Source organism: Mustela erminea, chromosome 9, assembly GCF_009829155.1.
Source record: "Mustela erminea isolate mMusErm1 chromosome 9, mMusErm1.Pri, whole genome shotgun sequence".
NCBI lineage: Eukaryota > Metazoa > Chordata > Mammalia > Carnivora > Mustelidae > Mustela > Mustela erminea.
The window spans coordinates 74,923,448-74,941,831 of NC_045622.1; the positions used below are offsets into that span (position 1 = coordinate 74,923,448).

The window sequence follows — 18,384 nt, forward strand, 5'->3', positions numbered from 1 at the left end:
GGAATTCAGAGAAAAGGAAGTGGACTTCTTTGTTTAATTAATGTTTGTGCTTGGATTTTAATTTTTAAAAAAATCACTTTCAAGGTGGGAAGCATGAGGTGAAATTGCATATAGGATATGTAGATTCTAAGACTACCAGGCCAGAGTGTGCAAAGGTTTATTACTGAAGAACTCTAAGAAATAAAAGCGAATTGGTAGGTAAAATGAGGTCAGATTATTTATGCTTTGAATGCCTGGCAGGAGGTTTTTACAGTAATGATTGCTTGTAATTACTAGAGGAGTGGGATATAATAAAATCACAGAATAATAGGAATTTCAGACTGGAAATGCAAATGATCTTATTCAATTTTTTTAAAACCCATGTTTATATGCAGTAAAACTTTAATAGATGTATGCTACAGAAATGTATAGCTGCTCAGTGATCCCTCAAGGTGAGTCTGTCTAGAGATTCAACTGTTCTGCTTAAGAAAACCATCATGGAAACCTAGTGCTGTCTACAGTTCTGCTTGAAAAACTTTGACCAGTTTAATCTTTGTTTATCATAAAAATTAAATAATTAATATATTGAGTTAGAAAACGACTTACCTAAGCTCAAGTATTGAATGCCAGAATAGCTAGTGTTATTTTAATTAAGTTTTGCTGAGTCATTAGTTTTGGGAACATTAGTCTAATATTTCTAGAGACATTAGAGAGGATAGGGACTGAAATACCCTCTAGGAGACACTGTAGTCATTCAGGTCTGAAAAAACAAGAGACTGGAACATGGAGTTGGCAACAGAGCTAGAGAGTAGATGCAAAGCAGATTCCCAAACCATATCAAAGAAAGAAGCTCTAGTGCAGCTTCCTTCCTTTCCTCTGTCTTTCACATATCCAACAAGTATTCATTTTTGTACACATTAGTTTCCAGGTTCAGCTCTGTCTTCATGTTACCCAAATGGGGCTGACATTTTTGGGAAGGGGAGGAGAAAGAAAACAAATAAGACACCTATGTAAAAATCAAAGTAGTTAGGTGACAATAAGTGCAAAAGAGAAAAGCTAGCAAGAGAAAAGCTAGAGACTATTTGAGCTGGGGCAAGTAAGCATGGTTGTCATTTTAGATATAGTGGCCAGGGAGGGGCTTGCTGAGAAGATGGATATTTGAGTGAAGACTTGAAGATTGAGAGATTAAGAAGTGGTGCTCTCTGAGAGAACACTTTAGGGAGAATGCACAGCATATATGAACCACATGCAAAGGCAAAAGCATGCCTGGTCTGCCTGAGGAATTGCTAGGAAGTCAGCGTACCTGTCCTGGGTAAGTGAAAGGAACAGTGTTTGATACATTCAAAGAGATAAGAACAGGCAGTCTCTTAGTTACAGCTATAGATCCTGTAACTTTGTAAGCCATTATGAGAACTTTGGCTTTTTTTTTTCTGGATGGTGAGGAGTGAGAGCTAGGAAGGTGTGTCAGGGAGGAAAATGAGTTTGAAATATAGAGATACGTGTTGTGAAGTGCTTTGGGCAGAGTGAGCTTGAAGAGAGACCTCTGAGGGTAGCTAATCTGCTGGTAATAATAAATGTGTATATGAACTTGTGTTAGAGGCCAGTTTAGAGATGGGGACCAGAGAGCCTCAGGACTAGAGAGAAGAGTTTGAGTGTGAATAGACTGGGTCTTTATGGAAGAATTTGGGAATCACTTGTTTAGCCAAAAAAAGAAGGACATCAGAGATAAAATTGGAAGCGTTCAACCAGGAAGAGACTGATTCTCTTGTGCCAAGTCAGTAAAGAAGATTTATAGAAGGCACAGAGCCATATCACCAATGCCATTGACACCATTATTAATAGCCGGCACCTTTAAGTTTAATGGACTGAAACTAGTGGGTAATCAGAATTTACAAAGAAGAAACAGTAAGAGTGATGTCATCATATATTTTGTGCAGCAGTTGTTTGACTTCCAGAGTTTCTTTGTACCTTATTGGAGCTTTGTTTGTAACACACACAAAACATTCATTTTTTAATTTGACTAATGAAGAAACTGAAGTTGCTTAAAACTTACAGCAAGCATTCAGTTGGTCAGTAGCAGATGAAGGCTTAAGCCCCAAACCCAGTTTTTCATCTTCTGGGGTGTTAAACCGAGAAGAGTTAAAGAGATTGTGCTATAACACACTCCTTTCATTTTGCATATGAGAATTGAGGCCTAGAGACTTGGACTGTCTTGGCATGGACACATAACTCCTCTGTGGCCAAACGGGGATTAGAAATTAGAGAATGTTAATTATTGCAAGCCTAACGAGTGCCTTCCTAGCTCTGTAGAGTAGCCTTACATTGATCTCATTCAATCCTTAAAGCAACATTATGAGCTGGGTAAAACCATCTTCATTTAAGAACCAAGCTGAAAACAGATAAAGGATTTGCTCAGAGTCCCACGACTGGTATTAACAGAGCCAAGATTCCAGCAAGTATATCTGACTACAAAGCTTTGTCTCATTCCAACGCAAAAGTTCTCCCACCTCTTTAGCAGTCTCTAATCTGTGATTGGTGCTAAGGTGTTTTTCTCGTGTGCTTGCTTTATTTTTAGAGATTGTGTCTTCATAACTTCGGACCTCTGCATTTCCCCTTCATATGGAAAGGGGTCTATCAAAACAATAAGGAAATTTTGGCTGCAGCAGTAAAGCAGCCTACAATGGTGTAGTTGCTGAATAAGACAGAAATGTACTTCTGTTCATATAAACAATCCGTGACAGTATCAGGTCTGTGGAAGGGCTCCATTCTCCATAGTCATGCAGGCACTACCATTTTTAAAAAATATTTTATTTATTTATTTGACAGAGAGAGAGATCACAAGTAGGCAGAGAGGCAGGCAGGAATGTGGTGAAGCAGGCTTCCTGCCCAGTAGAGAACCGGACATGGGGCTTGATCCCAGGACACCGAGATCATGACCTGAACTGAAGGCAGAGGCTTTAACCCACTGAGCCACCCATGTGCCCCTAGGCACTACCATTTTTAAGATGTGGTTTTCACAGGCTCCTGGGTGGCTCAGTGGGTTAAGCCTCTGCCTTCAACTCAGGTCACCGTCTCAGGGTCCTGGGATTGAGCCCCATGTCAGGCTCTCTGCTCGGCAGGGAGCCTGCTTGCCCCTCTCTCTCTGCCTCCCTGCCTACTTGTGATCTCTCTCTCTGTCAAATAAATAAATAAAATCTTTAAAAAAAAATAATGTAGCTTTCAAGGTTTCCCTGTACAGTAGCCTCCAACGAGAAGGTGAAAATAGCATGGAGGTTCACATGAGACATTTTTGTGGGCTTATACTGTAATTACATTTTTTCTAGCTCTCGAGCTAGAACTCAGTCACATGGGCTCGCTCATCTGCCAAGGAGGTATGCTCAGGACATACCCTTGGGTGACCAAGGAGAAGGAGAGTTGAAAGAACTAGCCTGTTTCTATCTCACAGTCCCTCTATTTCACTAATTTATCTTTTTAGTTTCCCTTAAATATTCTGAGGCATGTTGTATGATCAGTGCAATCCTGGAATTCAGCAAATATTAACTAATAACAAGCTTTGTGTTTGCTATATTTTTGGTACTTTATGTTACTGATTCCACTTAATTTCATGTGACTTTCAGGGGAGAGAATCCATGTTGTTATGTGGTGTTTATTATAGACTCATAGATTCTATTCCTCAGTGGTTTTTACAATGTGAGAATTATCTCAAAATCCACATGAGTATCTTTAAAGATCCAGACATCACCTCTCTGTCCTGACCACCTTCTTCTTCTTTTTTTTTTTTTTTTTAAGATTTTATTTATTTATTTGACAGACAGCGATCACAGGTAGGCAGGGAGAGAGAGAGAGGCAGAAATAGGCTCCCTGCTGAGAAGAGAGACTGATGTGGGGCTTGATTCCAGGACCCTGGGATCATGACCTGAGCCAAAGGCAGAGGCTTTAACCCACTGAGCCTCCCAGGTACCCCTGACCAGCTTCTCGATTACAAGTTAATATTAATTTTTTGTTTTATGTTTTTAATTTTTTTTAATTTTTAATTCTTTTCCAATTTTTCTTGACATTGTAATTAACATATAGTGGAATATTGGTTTTAGGAGTAGAATTTAGTGTTTCATCACTTACATATAACACCCAGGGCTCATAGTAACAAGTGCCCTCCTTAATGCCCGTCATCCATTTAGCCCACCACCCACCCACCTCTCTCCATCAACCCTCAATTTGTTCTCTCTCTTATGGTTAACTTCCTCTCTCTCTCTTTCTTCTCCTTCCTAGATGCTCATCTGTTTTGTTTCTTAAATTCCATATATGAGTGAAATCGTATGGTATTTCTCTTTCTTTGGCATAATTTGCTTAGCAAAATACACTCTAACTTCATCCACTTTATCTATTTTTTTTTAGCAGTATATAGAGTTAAAAGTTAATATTCTGTATAACAGGAGAAATATAACAGATTTTGCTTTTGAGTCTTTTGTTCATTAATCCTGTAAAGTTTGGTTTTATTTTCCCAACATCTACCGATGAGAAAACAAAGATATAGAAAAATCTATGCAATATATTAGTGTGTTGGTGAGCAGGAATTTGAATCATATTTTTCTCCAAAGTCCATGTTCTGTTAACCATGGTTACTTTTTCACATTCCAGTTTGCCCTGATAGACTATAAGTACCTGGAGCACACAGACATTTTCTTTTCACCTCTGTATCACACAGTGTGATACAGCATTTCCTATATGTGTGCTCAAAAAACTTTTGTCAAGTGATGAAAGTATCAAAGTTTTTCCCATCACTCAACTGCCTCACTTCACAAATCCTTAGAAAAGATAAAATCTGGGGCACCTGGGAGGCTCAGTTGGTTAAGAGTCTGACTCTTGATTTCAGCTTAGTTCATGATCTCAGGTTGTGAGATCAAGACCCATATCAGGCTCTGCACTGGATGGAGAGCCTGCTTGAGATTCTCTCTCTCTCTCTTCCACCCCACCCCTACTCATGCATGCTATCTCTCTGTTTCTCTAAGCAAAAAAACACAAAAATGTAAAATCCAACTGCTTCTTGAGCCTCTACTTCCCTGTGAGCTTTAATCCTTTAATATGATATGCAATACTATTCCTTGACAATAAGCTTTGAGATAAACTATTAATTTCACAAATTTCCAAATAGCACATCTGAGACAGAAGAGATCAGGTAAAGGAAGAGATTCCTCTAACTCCAGAAATAAGAATTTTGCAAGAATCTAAGGATTTGTTTGCAAATGGCTTTTAAGTTTTTACTCTATCATTGTATCATTTTTACTTTATCATTGTACATTCCAAATAGGATTAAATGTGTCCCTTAGGACACATCCTATGGAAAACCCTTTGATAGTTACCTGGTTTTCTTTGTGAGAAAAAAAAGTCTCAAGATACAAGTAGGATTGTTCATTGAAGTAGGTAGAGCTATGTGTCTTTTTGTTGCCTATTCCGCCTTAAAAATCTATGACAATTAGACCTGGAAAAAGTATTAAATAGAAATTATATGTTGTCTTTTCAAGGTAAATAACATATAAAGGTTAAGCTAACCCCATTTTATTTAGCTTTGTGAATTGATACTGTATCTTTGTGATTTGCAAACAGTAGGAAATCTTGTCGTACTTTGAATCTCTATTTCAGCACTTTTTCATTATTTTTTTCATTCAATCCATTGTCAATCATTTTTACACACTTTTATTTCATGCCTTCATATTACTTGATACTCACTATCACTAGAAATATAAATGTAAATCTAAGATGATGTCTCTCTTCTTGGGGAAATTTGGATTTGAGTGATGGACATAAAAGGGGCCTTACTGTGATAGAGCAAGACATGTGCTTAAATAGATGGGGGCATATACACTGAGCCATTATGAGAGGGAGGACGTGTGAGTCTGGAGGAGTTGGAGAAAGGGATGCTGACTGGAGTTTAAAGGATGCTTGTATACCTCCTCCCCTTTGTCATGAGCACTTGTATTTCAGGAATCATATCTTTGCTTCTGCATCTGCCACAGCAGATCTTGAGCATGTCATGTTTTCAGCTTAGCAATTATTATAGAATTGAATAAATGTTACATATTTGTGCGAATCATTCATTTGTCAATAAGATGATTTGATAGAGTAGTGACAGATACAAGTTCTAGCTAGTTTTGAACTTGATTTTGCCATTTTGTTTCCTGTGTGACCTAGGCTATAAGGTGAGTTTTTAGTAGCAGACATGCGACACTGAGGATATAGAAATAAATCCTGTAGGTTCCGCTTTTAAGAATCCCCCATCAGGCACCTGGGTGGCTCAGTTGGTTAGGCCTCTGCCTTCGGCTTGGGTCATGATCCCAGGGTCCTGGGATTGAGCCTCATATCAGGCTCCGTGCTCTGTGGGAGGCCTGCTTCTCCCTCTCCCACTCCCCCTGCTCGTTTCCTGTCTCCCTGTCTCTCTCTCTCTCTCTGTCAAATAAATAAATAAATAAATAAATAGAATCCCCCATCATAGGGATGCCTGGGTGGCTCGGTCAATTAAACATTGGCCTTGGGCTCAGGTCATGATCTCAGGGTTCTGGGATCGAGTCCCACTTCTGGCTCCTTGTTCAGCCAGGAGTATGCTTCTCCCTCATCCTGCTTGTGCTCTCTCTCAAAACAAAGAAACAAAAAAGGGGCCTGGGTAATTCAGTTGGGTAAGCATCCAACTCTTGATTTCAGCTCAGGTCATGATCTGAGGGTTGTGAGATCGAGTCCCATGTCAGGCTCCATGCTGAGTGGGGAGTCTGCTTGAGGATTGTCTCTCCCTGTCCTTTCCCTGTATCCCATCCCCCCAGGTTGCTCTCTCTCTTTCCAAGAATTCCTCATCATCTGTTGTTTCCTCTGCCATGTCTTCAGGTCTGTGCTGGATTAAACTGAGATTTAAGCAAAGTCCTAGGACTTTTTATAGGAAGGAAAAATGATATATAATTTTTGTTCGTTTCCTTTTGTAATGAGTAACCCATTGTGTGATGCAGCCAAGCTTTTTGGTTTGCCAAGTGGCCTTTATACATGCAGGACAGGGAGAGGCAGAAGAAGGAAGCACAGCACTGCAGATTAGTAGGTGGCAGGCATAATACACAAAGGAATTTAACTTACAAGGCTTGTCTTGAGCAATTGCAAGATGAGTAGATCTCTTCACCCATCTGCCAGAATCTTAAAAGTTTATACAGAGGCCTTCACTGTGTTCAATTATGTATAATGTTCAGATGGTCTCAAAAACACATTGCTCTCTCAAGGCTGTGTCCTTGAAAACAGCTCTCTCTGTGGGAACAGTGGGAAGAATGTATATTGCAAGAATTAGGGAGGGGCTGCAGAGCTTCTGATTTCTTGGGTCCAGCTCTCTGGTCACCCAGCAGTAATGTCCTCTCAATGACCTTCCCAACACAGGTTCAGTAATTCATGAGAATTCATTGAGAAAGTGTTGGATGCCATTGTGAACTTGCAGAGACCCTATTCCCAAGGCATCTGTCTTGTTTGTTTGCCTGTGGCAAGTGTGACCGGGAGAAACAAATCTCTGAGGACCAAGGCAGCCATTACCAATTTATAATTTTTAAAGTCCCCAAAATGTCACTGTAAGGCCTTTAAGTGTTTTCCGTATTTGGGTTTATAGTGGTTGCTTTTAATACTGCTGTAACTATGTAGAAGAAATGGCCATCTTATGAACGCAATGAAAATGTGAGCACCTCTCACATGTAGTCTGGTTGCATATAAAGTGGAAATTTTGATTTCAGTTGTGGACCTTGTAGAACAAATGTGCAGCCTTGTTATCAGGTGCTGGTATGTGAGGAGTTTTGGTTATTTCTAGTGACTTGCCAGAACCTGCTATGCACACTGCATCTCCCAGGCAAGGGACATTTCCACTACTTTTCTCATTTTCGTTGCAAGCCAGGGAGGGATTCACTGGTGTCTCTGGGGCCAGTTGTAGACATATAACTGGTTGTCTTTACTCTCACAGTTCCCCATGCTGCACAGATAACTTCTGTCTTGCTGAATCACAAAAGACTTTAAGAGTCTCTTTTATTATTATCCCCATTTTGGGAATAGAAATATATGTGAATTGAAAAGATTTTTGCACATGATTCACCACTCCTGCTTCTCCTAGAAATTGATCATTGAATTGAGGGCTAGAGGAAGTATTTGAAAGATGTTCAGATAATTTATCCTCCAAACTGGTATGGTTTTGAGAAGGAAATGGACAGCGGATGTAAACCTAGGACTTGTGATTATTGTGGTTATCTGAGAAGGTTTTGCTTGTGTATTCCCTGATTCCTCAAAATACTAACTGTGGTTGGATGGTTGTTACCTGAATACTGTCAGAAGTCTAGAAGGGACAGGATGTGTGGGTATCATGACCACCTTTCTGGGGGCTTTGGAAATCAGTGTCTGAGATAGAATCTGTGGCTTCTCCATTGCAGAGAGTTGTCTTTCAGCCTTACATGAAGAAGCTATCTTTGAAAGTCAGTCTTCTCATTACACCTGTTTCTCTTGGTGACCTGTATTTAAATATACTGAACTGGGGCACCTGAGTGGCTCAGTGGGTTAAAGCCTCTGCCTTCGGCTCAGGTCCTGATCCCAGGGTCCTGGGATTGAGCCCCACATCGGGCTCTCTGCTCTGTGGGGAGCCTGCTTCCTCCTCTCCCTCTCTGCCTGCCTCTCTGCCTACTTGTGATCTCTGTCAAATAAATAAATAAAATCTTTAAAAAAAAATACTGAACTGGCTCCATAAGCTAGGGCGAGCTCTTTTGGTCTATGAGACATAGCCTCAAGTTACCTCTGTACTTCAGTTTTTAAAAATTTAAGTGATCTAAGGTATGTCTCGCAAAATATCATGTCTGTAAAATTTTAAAAATTATAATATAGCTGTTTAAAATTCATTTTCTGGGGATTTATAATACATGTACAAACAACCTGACTACAGTAGCTGAAGGTGTTCCTGGCTCCTGTGGGCTTATTACATTTAGAAACTTGAGATGTGGTTGGAGTCTGTGGAGACAGCCGAATAAGAGGACACTAAGCTCAACTTGTCCCATGGATACAGCTAAATAATACGCACATCAGCATAAATAACCCCACTAATGACCCGAGGACTGGCAGAACAAACATAACAACCAGAGATAGAGACTAGGCCACATAGAAGAAGGCAGAAATCATGCAGATACAGTTTGCATGCAGATAAGCATGCAGATACTGTCTGTGGTCCAGATGGAGCCTCAGTCTTTGAGAAGGATGAAAAACACACTGTCACCCCAGGGAACCTATATGGAGAAGACACTTAGCTTTGACAGTGATAGGGGCTGAATTTCATGAGTTCTTAGATCAAGCAGGACTTAAAGCCTGGAATTTTAAAAATCAGCAGGCTCCACTTCAGGATAGCCCAGAAGGCTTTAGCAAGCTAAGTCCCCACCCTTAAAAAGATAGCAAAAAACTCAGCAGAGATATAGCGTAGAAGTAGCAATGGGGCAGAAGTAACCTGTCCTAAAGAGGCAAGTGTCACAGGGAGACCCCTCCAGGAAAAAAGGAGCTGGCACATGCTATTTCTCTCCCTTTCCCTTCAGCATAAACACAGGACCACGTGCAGGAACCAGGAAGGCACCAACACTCTTTCCAACTCACTATCCAACATGCTTACCCCAAGACCTGCCCCCAACACTTGGGCGGATCTGCCCTTTCCACTAAAGCTTTCCTTAGTCCCAGTACTGAAACAACCAGAAGACCAGTGCAAGCCTCACTGGTACCCCATCTCCTGACCAGCATCTTTGGCAGGGCTTCATTTCTGGTGGCAGTGATGGCAGGTTGCTTTTCACAAGCAAACCAGTGTATACCTTGTTAAAATATCCCACCAAGCCAGGGACCAAACACTGCCCATGACAGGAGAAAAGAGCATCCATGGACAACTGGACTGTAGGAAAAAGAGGCACACACAACACACACAGGAGATACCTAAGAAGCACCAAATTCTAAGGAACAAGGTATACTACACTTGAGGCACCAAAGGACCTCTTCTTCTCAAGTCCATTCCTTTCAAGACATGATGTAGATGCCTTCCCGAACACAGAGAAACAGATACAGAGAGTTAGACAAACTGAGAAGACAGAGGAATATGTCCCAAATAAAATAATAGGACCAAACCACAGCAAGAGACCTAAGTGAAACAGAGATAAGTAATAAGTAGTATGCCTGATAGAGAATTTAAAAATAATGATCATAAAGATATTCTTGTACTTGAGGAAAGCATGAAGGATGTCATTAGACATTTAACAAAGAGATTTAAAAAAAAAAAGAACCAATCAGAGATGAAGAACACAATGAATGAAATTTGGTAGTACACTTGATGGAATAAATAAACTAATGGAATCAGAAGAATGAATTAATGATCTGGAAGACAGAGAAATGAAAAGTAATCAAGCTGAACAAATGAAAGGGAAACAATTACGCAAACTGAGAATAGCCTTAGGGAACTCAGTGACTCCATCAAGTGAAATAACTTTTGTACTACAGGGATCCAAAAAGAAGAGAGAAAGAGGGTCAGAAAATTTACTTGAAGGAATAATAGCTGAAAACTTCCCAAATCTGGGGAAGGAAACAGATATCCGTATCCAGGAGGCACAGAGATTCCCCTCCCCCCAAAAAAATCAGCACAAAGAGGTCCCAGCAAGACACAGTAATTAAAATGACAAAAAATAGAGATAAGGAAAAAATTTAAAAGCAGCAAGAGAAAAGAAAAGAGTTACATACAAGGAAAATCCCATAAGGCTTTCAGCTGATTTTTCAGAGAAACTTTGCAGACCAAAAAGGAGTGGCATAATATATTCAAAGTGTTAAAAGGGAAAATCTGCAGCCAAGAATACTCTGTCCAGCAAGGCTATCAATCAGAATAGAAGGAGAGAGAAAGAGTTTCTGAGACATACAAAAATTAAAGAAGACACCTGCAGACTGAAAGTTAGGAGATGGAGAAACATTTATCATACAAATGGATGTCAAAAGAAAGCAGAGATAGCGGTACTTCTATCAGACAAAGTAGACTTTAAAGATTTTTTTTTTTTAATTTATTTGTCAGAGAGAGAGAGAGCACGTGAACACAGGCAGACAGAATGGCAGGCAGAGGCAGAGGGAGAAGCAGACTCCCTGCCGAGCAAGGAGCCCGATGTGGGACTCGATCCCAGGACGCTGGGATCATGACCTGAGCCGGAGGCAGCTGCTTAACCAACTGAGCCACCCAGGCGTCCCAGACAAAGTAGACTTTAAAACAAAGACTGTAACCAGTGACAAAGGACAGTGTATAATAATAAAAGGGATAATCCTACAAGAAGATAAACTATGCAAATATTTAAACACCCAACATGGGAGCATCCAAATACATAAAGCAACTAATAACAAACATAAAGGAAGTAATCAACAGTAGTGCAATAATAGTAGTGGACCTTAACACCCCCACTGACATTGATGGACAGATCATCCAAACAGAAAACCAACAAGTAAGGAGTGGCTTTGAATGGCAACACTGGAACAGATGGATTTAATAGATACATTCAGAATATTCCATCCTCAAACAACAGAATGCACATTCTTTTAAAGAGCACACAGCGTAGATCATATAATCTATAATAATCACATAATATATCACAAGATAGATCCCTTTTAATGTCACAAAACAAGTCTCAACAAAGTCAAAAAGATCAAAGTCATACCATGCATCTTTTCTGACCACACTGTTATGAAACTAGAATTCAAGCATAAGAAAAAATCTGGAAAGAGCACAACACTGAGATTAAACAGCATGCTACTGAAGAGTGAATGGGTCAACCAGAAAATAAAAGAAGAAATTAACAAATACCCAGAAACAAATGAAAACATAATGGTCCAGAATCTTTGAGATGTAGCAAAAAGCAGTTCTGAGAGGGAAGTTTATAACAATGCCTCAAGAAGCAAGAAAAATCAGAAATAAAAAAATCTAACTTTGAACATAAAAGAGCTAGAAAAAAACAAATGAAATCTAAAACTATCAGAAGAAAAGAAACAAAGATTAGAGGGGAAATAAACAAAAAAGAAACTAAAAAACAATATAACAAATCAATGAAACCAGGAGCTGGTTTTTTGAAAGGTTCAACAAAATTGATAAACCTCTAGCCAGATTCATCCAGAGAGAGAAAGAGAGAAGATCTACTCAGCATAATCTCTTCCAGTCCTGTCCATGTTGATACAAAAGTTGAATACTCATCCTTTCTGATGGAGGCATAATACTTCATTGTATATATGGACCACATCTTCTTTATCCACTCCTCTGTTGAAGGGCATCTTGACTCTTTCCACAGTTTGGCGACTGCGGCCATTCCTTCTATGAACATTGGGGTACGATGACCCTTCTTTCACTACATCTGTATTTACAGTTTCACTTACTTGTGGAGCACAAGGAATAACATGGAGGACATTGGGAGGAGAGAAGTGAGTTGGGGGAAATCAGAGGGAGAGACAAACCATAAGAGACTGTGAACTCTGAGAAACAAACTGAGGGTTTTGGAGGGGAGGAAGGTGGGGATTGGTTAAGCCTAATGGTGGGTATTAAGGAGGGCACGTATTGCATGAAGCACTGGGTATGGTGCATAAACAATGAACCTTAGAACACTGAAAAAAAATTAAATTAAAAAATTAAATTAAATTTAAAAAATTAAATTAAATTATAAAAATTATAATTAAATTTAATTAATTAGTATAATTAAATTAAATTAATATAAAAATTAAATTAAAAATAATAATAATAAAAAGAGAGGACCCAGATAAAATCACAATGAAAAAGGAGAAATACCAACCCACTCCACAGATATGTAAACAATTGTAAAAGAAATAAAAGAAATGGAAAACTATATTCCAACAAATTGGACAACCTAGAAGAAATGTATAAATTCCTAGAAATGTATAATGTAACAAAACAAAACCAGGAAGAAATAGAAAATTTGAACAGACCAAATACCAGCAAAGAAATTGAATCAGTAATTTTAAAAACTGCCAACAAACAAAGTGTAGGACCAGATGGTTAAACAGGTGAATTCTACCAAACATTTAAAGATGAGTTAGTACCTATTCTTCTCAAATGATTCCAACAAATAGAAGAGGAAGAAAGCTGTCAAATCCATTTTGTGAGTCCAGTACCACCCTGATATGAAAACCAGATAAAGTTACAACAAAATAAGAGAACTATAGGCCAATATCACTGATGAACAGAGATGCAAAAAATCTCAACAAAATAATAGCAAACCAAATCTAACAATACATTAAAAAGAAATCATTCATCATGATCAAGTGAGATTTATTCCTGGGATACAAGAGTGGTTCAACATTTGCAAATCAGTGTGATACATCATATCAATAAGAGGATAACTACATAATCATTTCAATAGTGGGGGAAAAAAAGCATTTGACAAAGTACAATATCCATGATACAAACCCTCAACAAAGTAGGTTTAGAGGGAAGATACCTAAGTGGAATAAAGGCCTTCTATGAAAAACCCACAGCAAACATCATAGTCAGTGGGACATACTGAGAGCCTTTCCCCTAAAGTGAGGATCAAGAAAAGGATTTCCACTATCACCACTTTTATTCAGTATGGTACTGTAAATCCCAGTGACAGCAGTGAGACAACAAAAAGAAATAAAAGGCCTCCACATTAGTAAGGAAGAGGTGAAACTTTAATTGCTGATGACATCATTCTATTATGTGGAAAGCCTGAAAGACTTGATGACAAAACTACTAGAACTGATGATGAATTCACTAAAGTTGCATGGTACAAAATTAGTGTGTGCAAATCTGTTGCATTCCTATATACTAATAATGAAACAGCAGAAAGTAAAATGAGGAAACAATCCCATTTACAGTTCTACCAAAAATAATAAATTATCTAGCGATAAACTTGTCCAGACTCTACTCTGAAAACTATAAAACACTGATGAAAGAACATGAAGATGACACAAACAAATGGAAAGGTATTTCATGCTCATGGATTGGAAGAATAAATATTGTTAAAAATGTCTGTACTACACAAAACAATCTATAGATTTAAAGCAATCCCTGCCAAAGTATCAATAGCATTTTTCACAGAACTGGAACAAACAATCCTAACATTTGTAAGGAACTACAAAAGACCACAAATAGCCAAATCAATGTTTAAAAAGAAAACCCGGTTCCTGGGTGGCACAGTCAGTTAAGCGTCTGACTCTTGATTTCAGCTCAGGTCATGATCTCAGGGTTGTGAAATGGAGCCCCTTGCTGGGCTCCACACTCAGTGCAGAGTCTGCTTGAGTTTTTCTCTCCTTCTCCCTCTGCTCCTCCTCTCCGTGCACTCTGTCTCTAAAACAAATGTCTTAAAAAAAGAGAGAGAAAATCAAAACTGCAGCTATCACAATTCCAGACCTTGAGTTATATTACAAAACTGAATTACTCAAAACAGCATGGTAGTGGCATAATAACAGACACATAGATCAATGGAACAGAAGAGAAAACCCAGAAATAAACCCACAATTATATGGTCAATCAATTTTTGACAAAGGAGGTAAGAATATATAATAGGAATCTCTCTTCAACAAATGTTGCTGGGAAAACTGGACAGCTACATGGAAAATAATGAACCCAGACAACTTTCTCACACCATACACAAAAATAAACTCAAAATGGATTAAGGACCTAAATGTGAAACTTGAAGTTATAAAAATCTTAGAAATGAGCAGAGGCAGTAATGTCTCTGACATTGGCCCTAGCAACATTTTTCTAGATATGTCTCCTGAGACAAGGGGATTAAAAGCAAAAATAAGGGGTGGCGGGGTGGCTCAGTGGGTTAAGCCTCTGCCTTTGGCTCAGGTCATGATCCAGGATCCTGGGATCAAGCCCGGCATCGGGTTCTCTGCTCAGCAGGGAGCCTGCTTCCCTTCCTCTCTCTCTGCCTGCCTCTCTGCCTACTTGTGACCTCTGTCTGTTAAATAAATAAATAAAATCTTTAAAAAAATTAATAAATAAAAGCAAAAATATAGTGACTACTTCAAAATAAAAGTTTCTGCACAGTGAAGGAAACAATCAACGAAACTAAAAGGCAACCTATGGAATGGGAGAAGATATTTGCAAATGACATGTCCAGTAAAGAGTTAGTATCTACTATATAAGAAAGAAATGAATCAAGGGCGCCTGGGTGGCTCAGTAGGTTGGACATCTGCCTTCAGCTCAGGTAATGGTTCCAGAGTCCTGGAATCGAGCCCCACATCATGCTCCCTGCTCAGTGGGGAGTCTGCTTCTCCTTCTCCCTCTGTTGCTCCCCCTGCTTGTGTTTCTCTCTCACTCTCTGTCAAATAAATAAATAAAATCTTTAAAAAAATAAAAAAACCTAAAACAACTCAACACCCAAAAAAACAAATAACCTAATTAAAAAATAGGCAGAAGACATGAACAGACATTTACACGTATGATAAATGAAAGACAGACTTATGCCGAGATGCTCACATCACTCATCATCAGGGAAATGCAAATCAAAACCACAATGAAATATCACTTCACACCAGTCAGAGTGGCTAAAATCGACAACACAAGAAACATGTGTTGGAGAGGATGTGGAGACAAAGGAACCCTAATGCAGAACCCTAATATGGGAATGCAAAGTGGTGCAGCCACTGGGAAGACACCATGGAGATTCCTTAAAAAGTTAGAAATAGAACTACCCTCTGATCCAGTCATCACCCTACTGTGTATTTACCCCCAAAACACAAAAGCACTAATTTGAACAGATACATATACCCTGTGTTTATTGCAGCATTATATACCATAGTCAAATGTTAGAAATAGCCCAAGCATACTTTGATGGATGAGTGAACAAAGAAGATGAGGTGTATATATATAATGAAATATTATTCAGCCATAAAAGAATTAAATCTTGCTATATGCAATGACACGGATGGAGCTAGAGAATATAATGCTAAGCAAAATAAGTCAGTCAGAGAAAGACAAATACCATATGATCTCACTCATGTAGAATTTAAGAAGCATAACAAATGAGCAAGCAAAAAAATAGATAAACCAAGAAACAGATTCTTAACTATAGAAAATAAACTGATGGTTATTAGTGGGGTTGTGGGGGGGATGGGTTAAACAGGTGATAAGGATTAAATAGTGTACTTATCCTGATGAGCATGGAGTCATGTATAGAATTGTTGAATCACTCTATTGTACACATGAAACTAATATAATGTTGTATGTTAACTGTACTGGAATTAAAATTAAAACCTTAAAAAATAAAGAATTAATAAGAAAAAGTAAGGGATGCTCTGTGTCAAAGAATTATATGGGCTGAATGATAATAAGTCATAAAGGACAAAACCGCAATGACATACCACTTTACATCAGTTAGAAGGTCTAAAAGTAACAAGACAGGGAAGAACAAATGTTGGTGAGGATGTGGAGAAAGTGGGCCCCTCTTACACTGTTGGTAGGAATACAGCCTGGTACAGTCACTTTGGAAAACAGTATGGAGGTTCCTTGAGACATTAAAAATAGAGCTACCCGGGGCGCCTGGGTGGCTCAGTGGGTTAAGCCGCTGCCTTCGGCTCAGGTCATGATCCCAGGGTCCTGGGATCGAGTCTCGCATCGGGCTCTCTGCTCAGCGGGGAGCCTGCTTCCCTCTCTCTCTCTGCCTGCCTCTCCATCTACTTGTGATTTCTCTCTGTCAAATAAATACATAAAATCTTGCAAAAAAAAAAAATTGAGCTACCCTATGACCCAGCAATTGTAACACTAGGTATTTACCCCAAAGATACAGATGTAGTGAAAAGAAGGGGCACTTATACCCCAATATTCATAGCAGCAATGTCCAACACAGCCAAGCTGTGGAAGGAGCCAAGATGCCTTTCAAAAGATGAATGGATAAAGAAGATGTGGTCCATATATACAATGGAATATTACTCAGCCATCAGAAAGGATGAATACCTACCATTTGCATCAACATAGGTGGAACTGGAAGGGATTATGCCAAGTGCATTTAGTCAAGCAGAGGAGGACAATTATCATATGATTTCACTCTTATGTGGAACATAAGACCATAGAGGAAGGAAGGGAAATCTGAATGGGAAGAAATCAGGGAGGGAGACAAACCATGAGAGAGTCTGGACTCTGGGAAAAAAACTGAGTGTTAAGAATGGAGGGGGGGTAGAGTGAAGGGTAACCATGTGATGGGTATTAAGGAGGGCACGTGATATGATGCACCCTGCATATTATATGCAACGAGTGAATTGTTGAACACTACATCGAAAACTAATGATGTACTATATGTTGTCTAATTGAACATAAGAAAAAAATTATAAATAAAGGAAGAAGATGGCAGTTGGCAGAAAAGAAAAAGAAAGAAGCAGGAACAAGAAAAAGGAAAGAAAAAAAAAAGCTGGATTTGCCCAGTATAAAGAGCTACACTTTTTCTCTCCTTACTTGGCTGGAATGCCACAAGACGAGACTGACAGGTTGCAGACTACATTCACAGCCCTGTTGCACACCTTAGGACATGTCAAGGTAATAGAACAACTGGTAGCTGATTGCCCCTGAGCCAATGCCCACAGCAGGGCACTGCTGAAAAAGACCCCAAAATGTGTTTTATTCATTATGTGTTATATCCCAATATTAATTAGATTTCTATTTGTAGAAGACTGGCATAGTTCAGCTTTTTCCAGGAGACCTAGTAAAAGATTTCTAGCCAACAATGGCTGTATTCCAAGAAACAATTACATGGAGAGATTCTATAAGAATGAGCTGACCCTGGCATAACAATTGACAGCTTGTTTTTCTGCAGTGGTGTCAACTCCAGCTCAGAGGCAAGCCTTTGGGCTAGAGAATCTGTACATGATCTAGGCATTTGCTTATAAGTCAGATCCTAGAGCAAAGAAAGCCCAGTATATGTCCTTTCATCAGGAACGACTGAAGAAGGTATTAAGGAGGGCACGTGTGGTGATGAGCACTGGGTGTTATATGCAACTAATGAATCACTGAACACTGCATCAGAAACTAAGAGGTACTATAAGCTGGCTAACAACATAATAATAATAATAATAAAAAAGGAAGGACTGAAGAATGAGGATCTCTGATTGACTATCATAAACCAAGTCCTTAAGCTTTGAAAGAATTAGAACAGTAATTCCCCACATATGTTCCCCAAAATAGTCTCACAGGACTAATCCATCCCTTAGCCAAATAAATTTGGGAAACAGTGCATATTATTTTTCTCCTCCCTAAGTTTTGCAGGAGTTATGAATATGATAAGTCTCTTTGATAGGACAATATAAAAAAATCAGTTCAACACTATTAAACCCAGAGTTCTCTGAGCTTATTTGTTCATAGACTTTTCAAAGAACAGCAAATAATATCTGGAA

General features: G+C 39.0%; 1 protein-coding gene across 2 annotated transcripts in view; it reads left to right on the forward strand.

The window, feature by feature from the left end:
• Positions 1–18,384, forward strand: part of NELL1 (neural EGFL like 1) — an 833,013-nt gene that overhangs the window by 771,055 nt on the left and 43,574 nt on the right. The gene's annotated exons all lie outside the window — the stretch shown is intronic.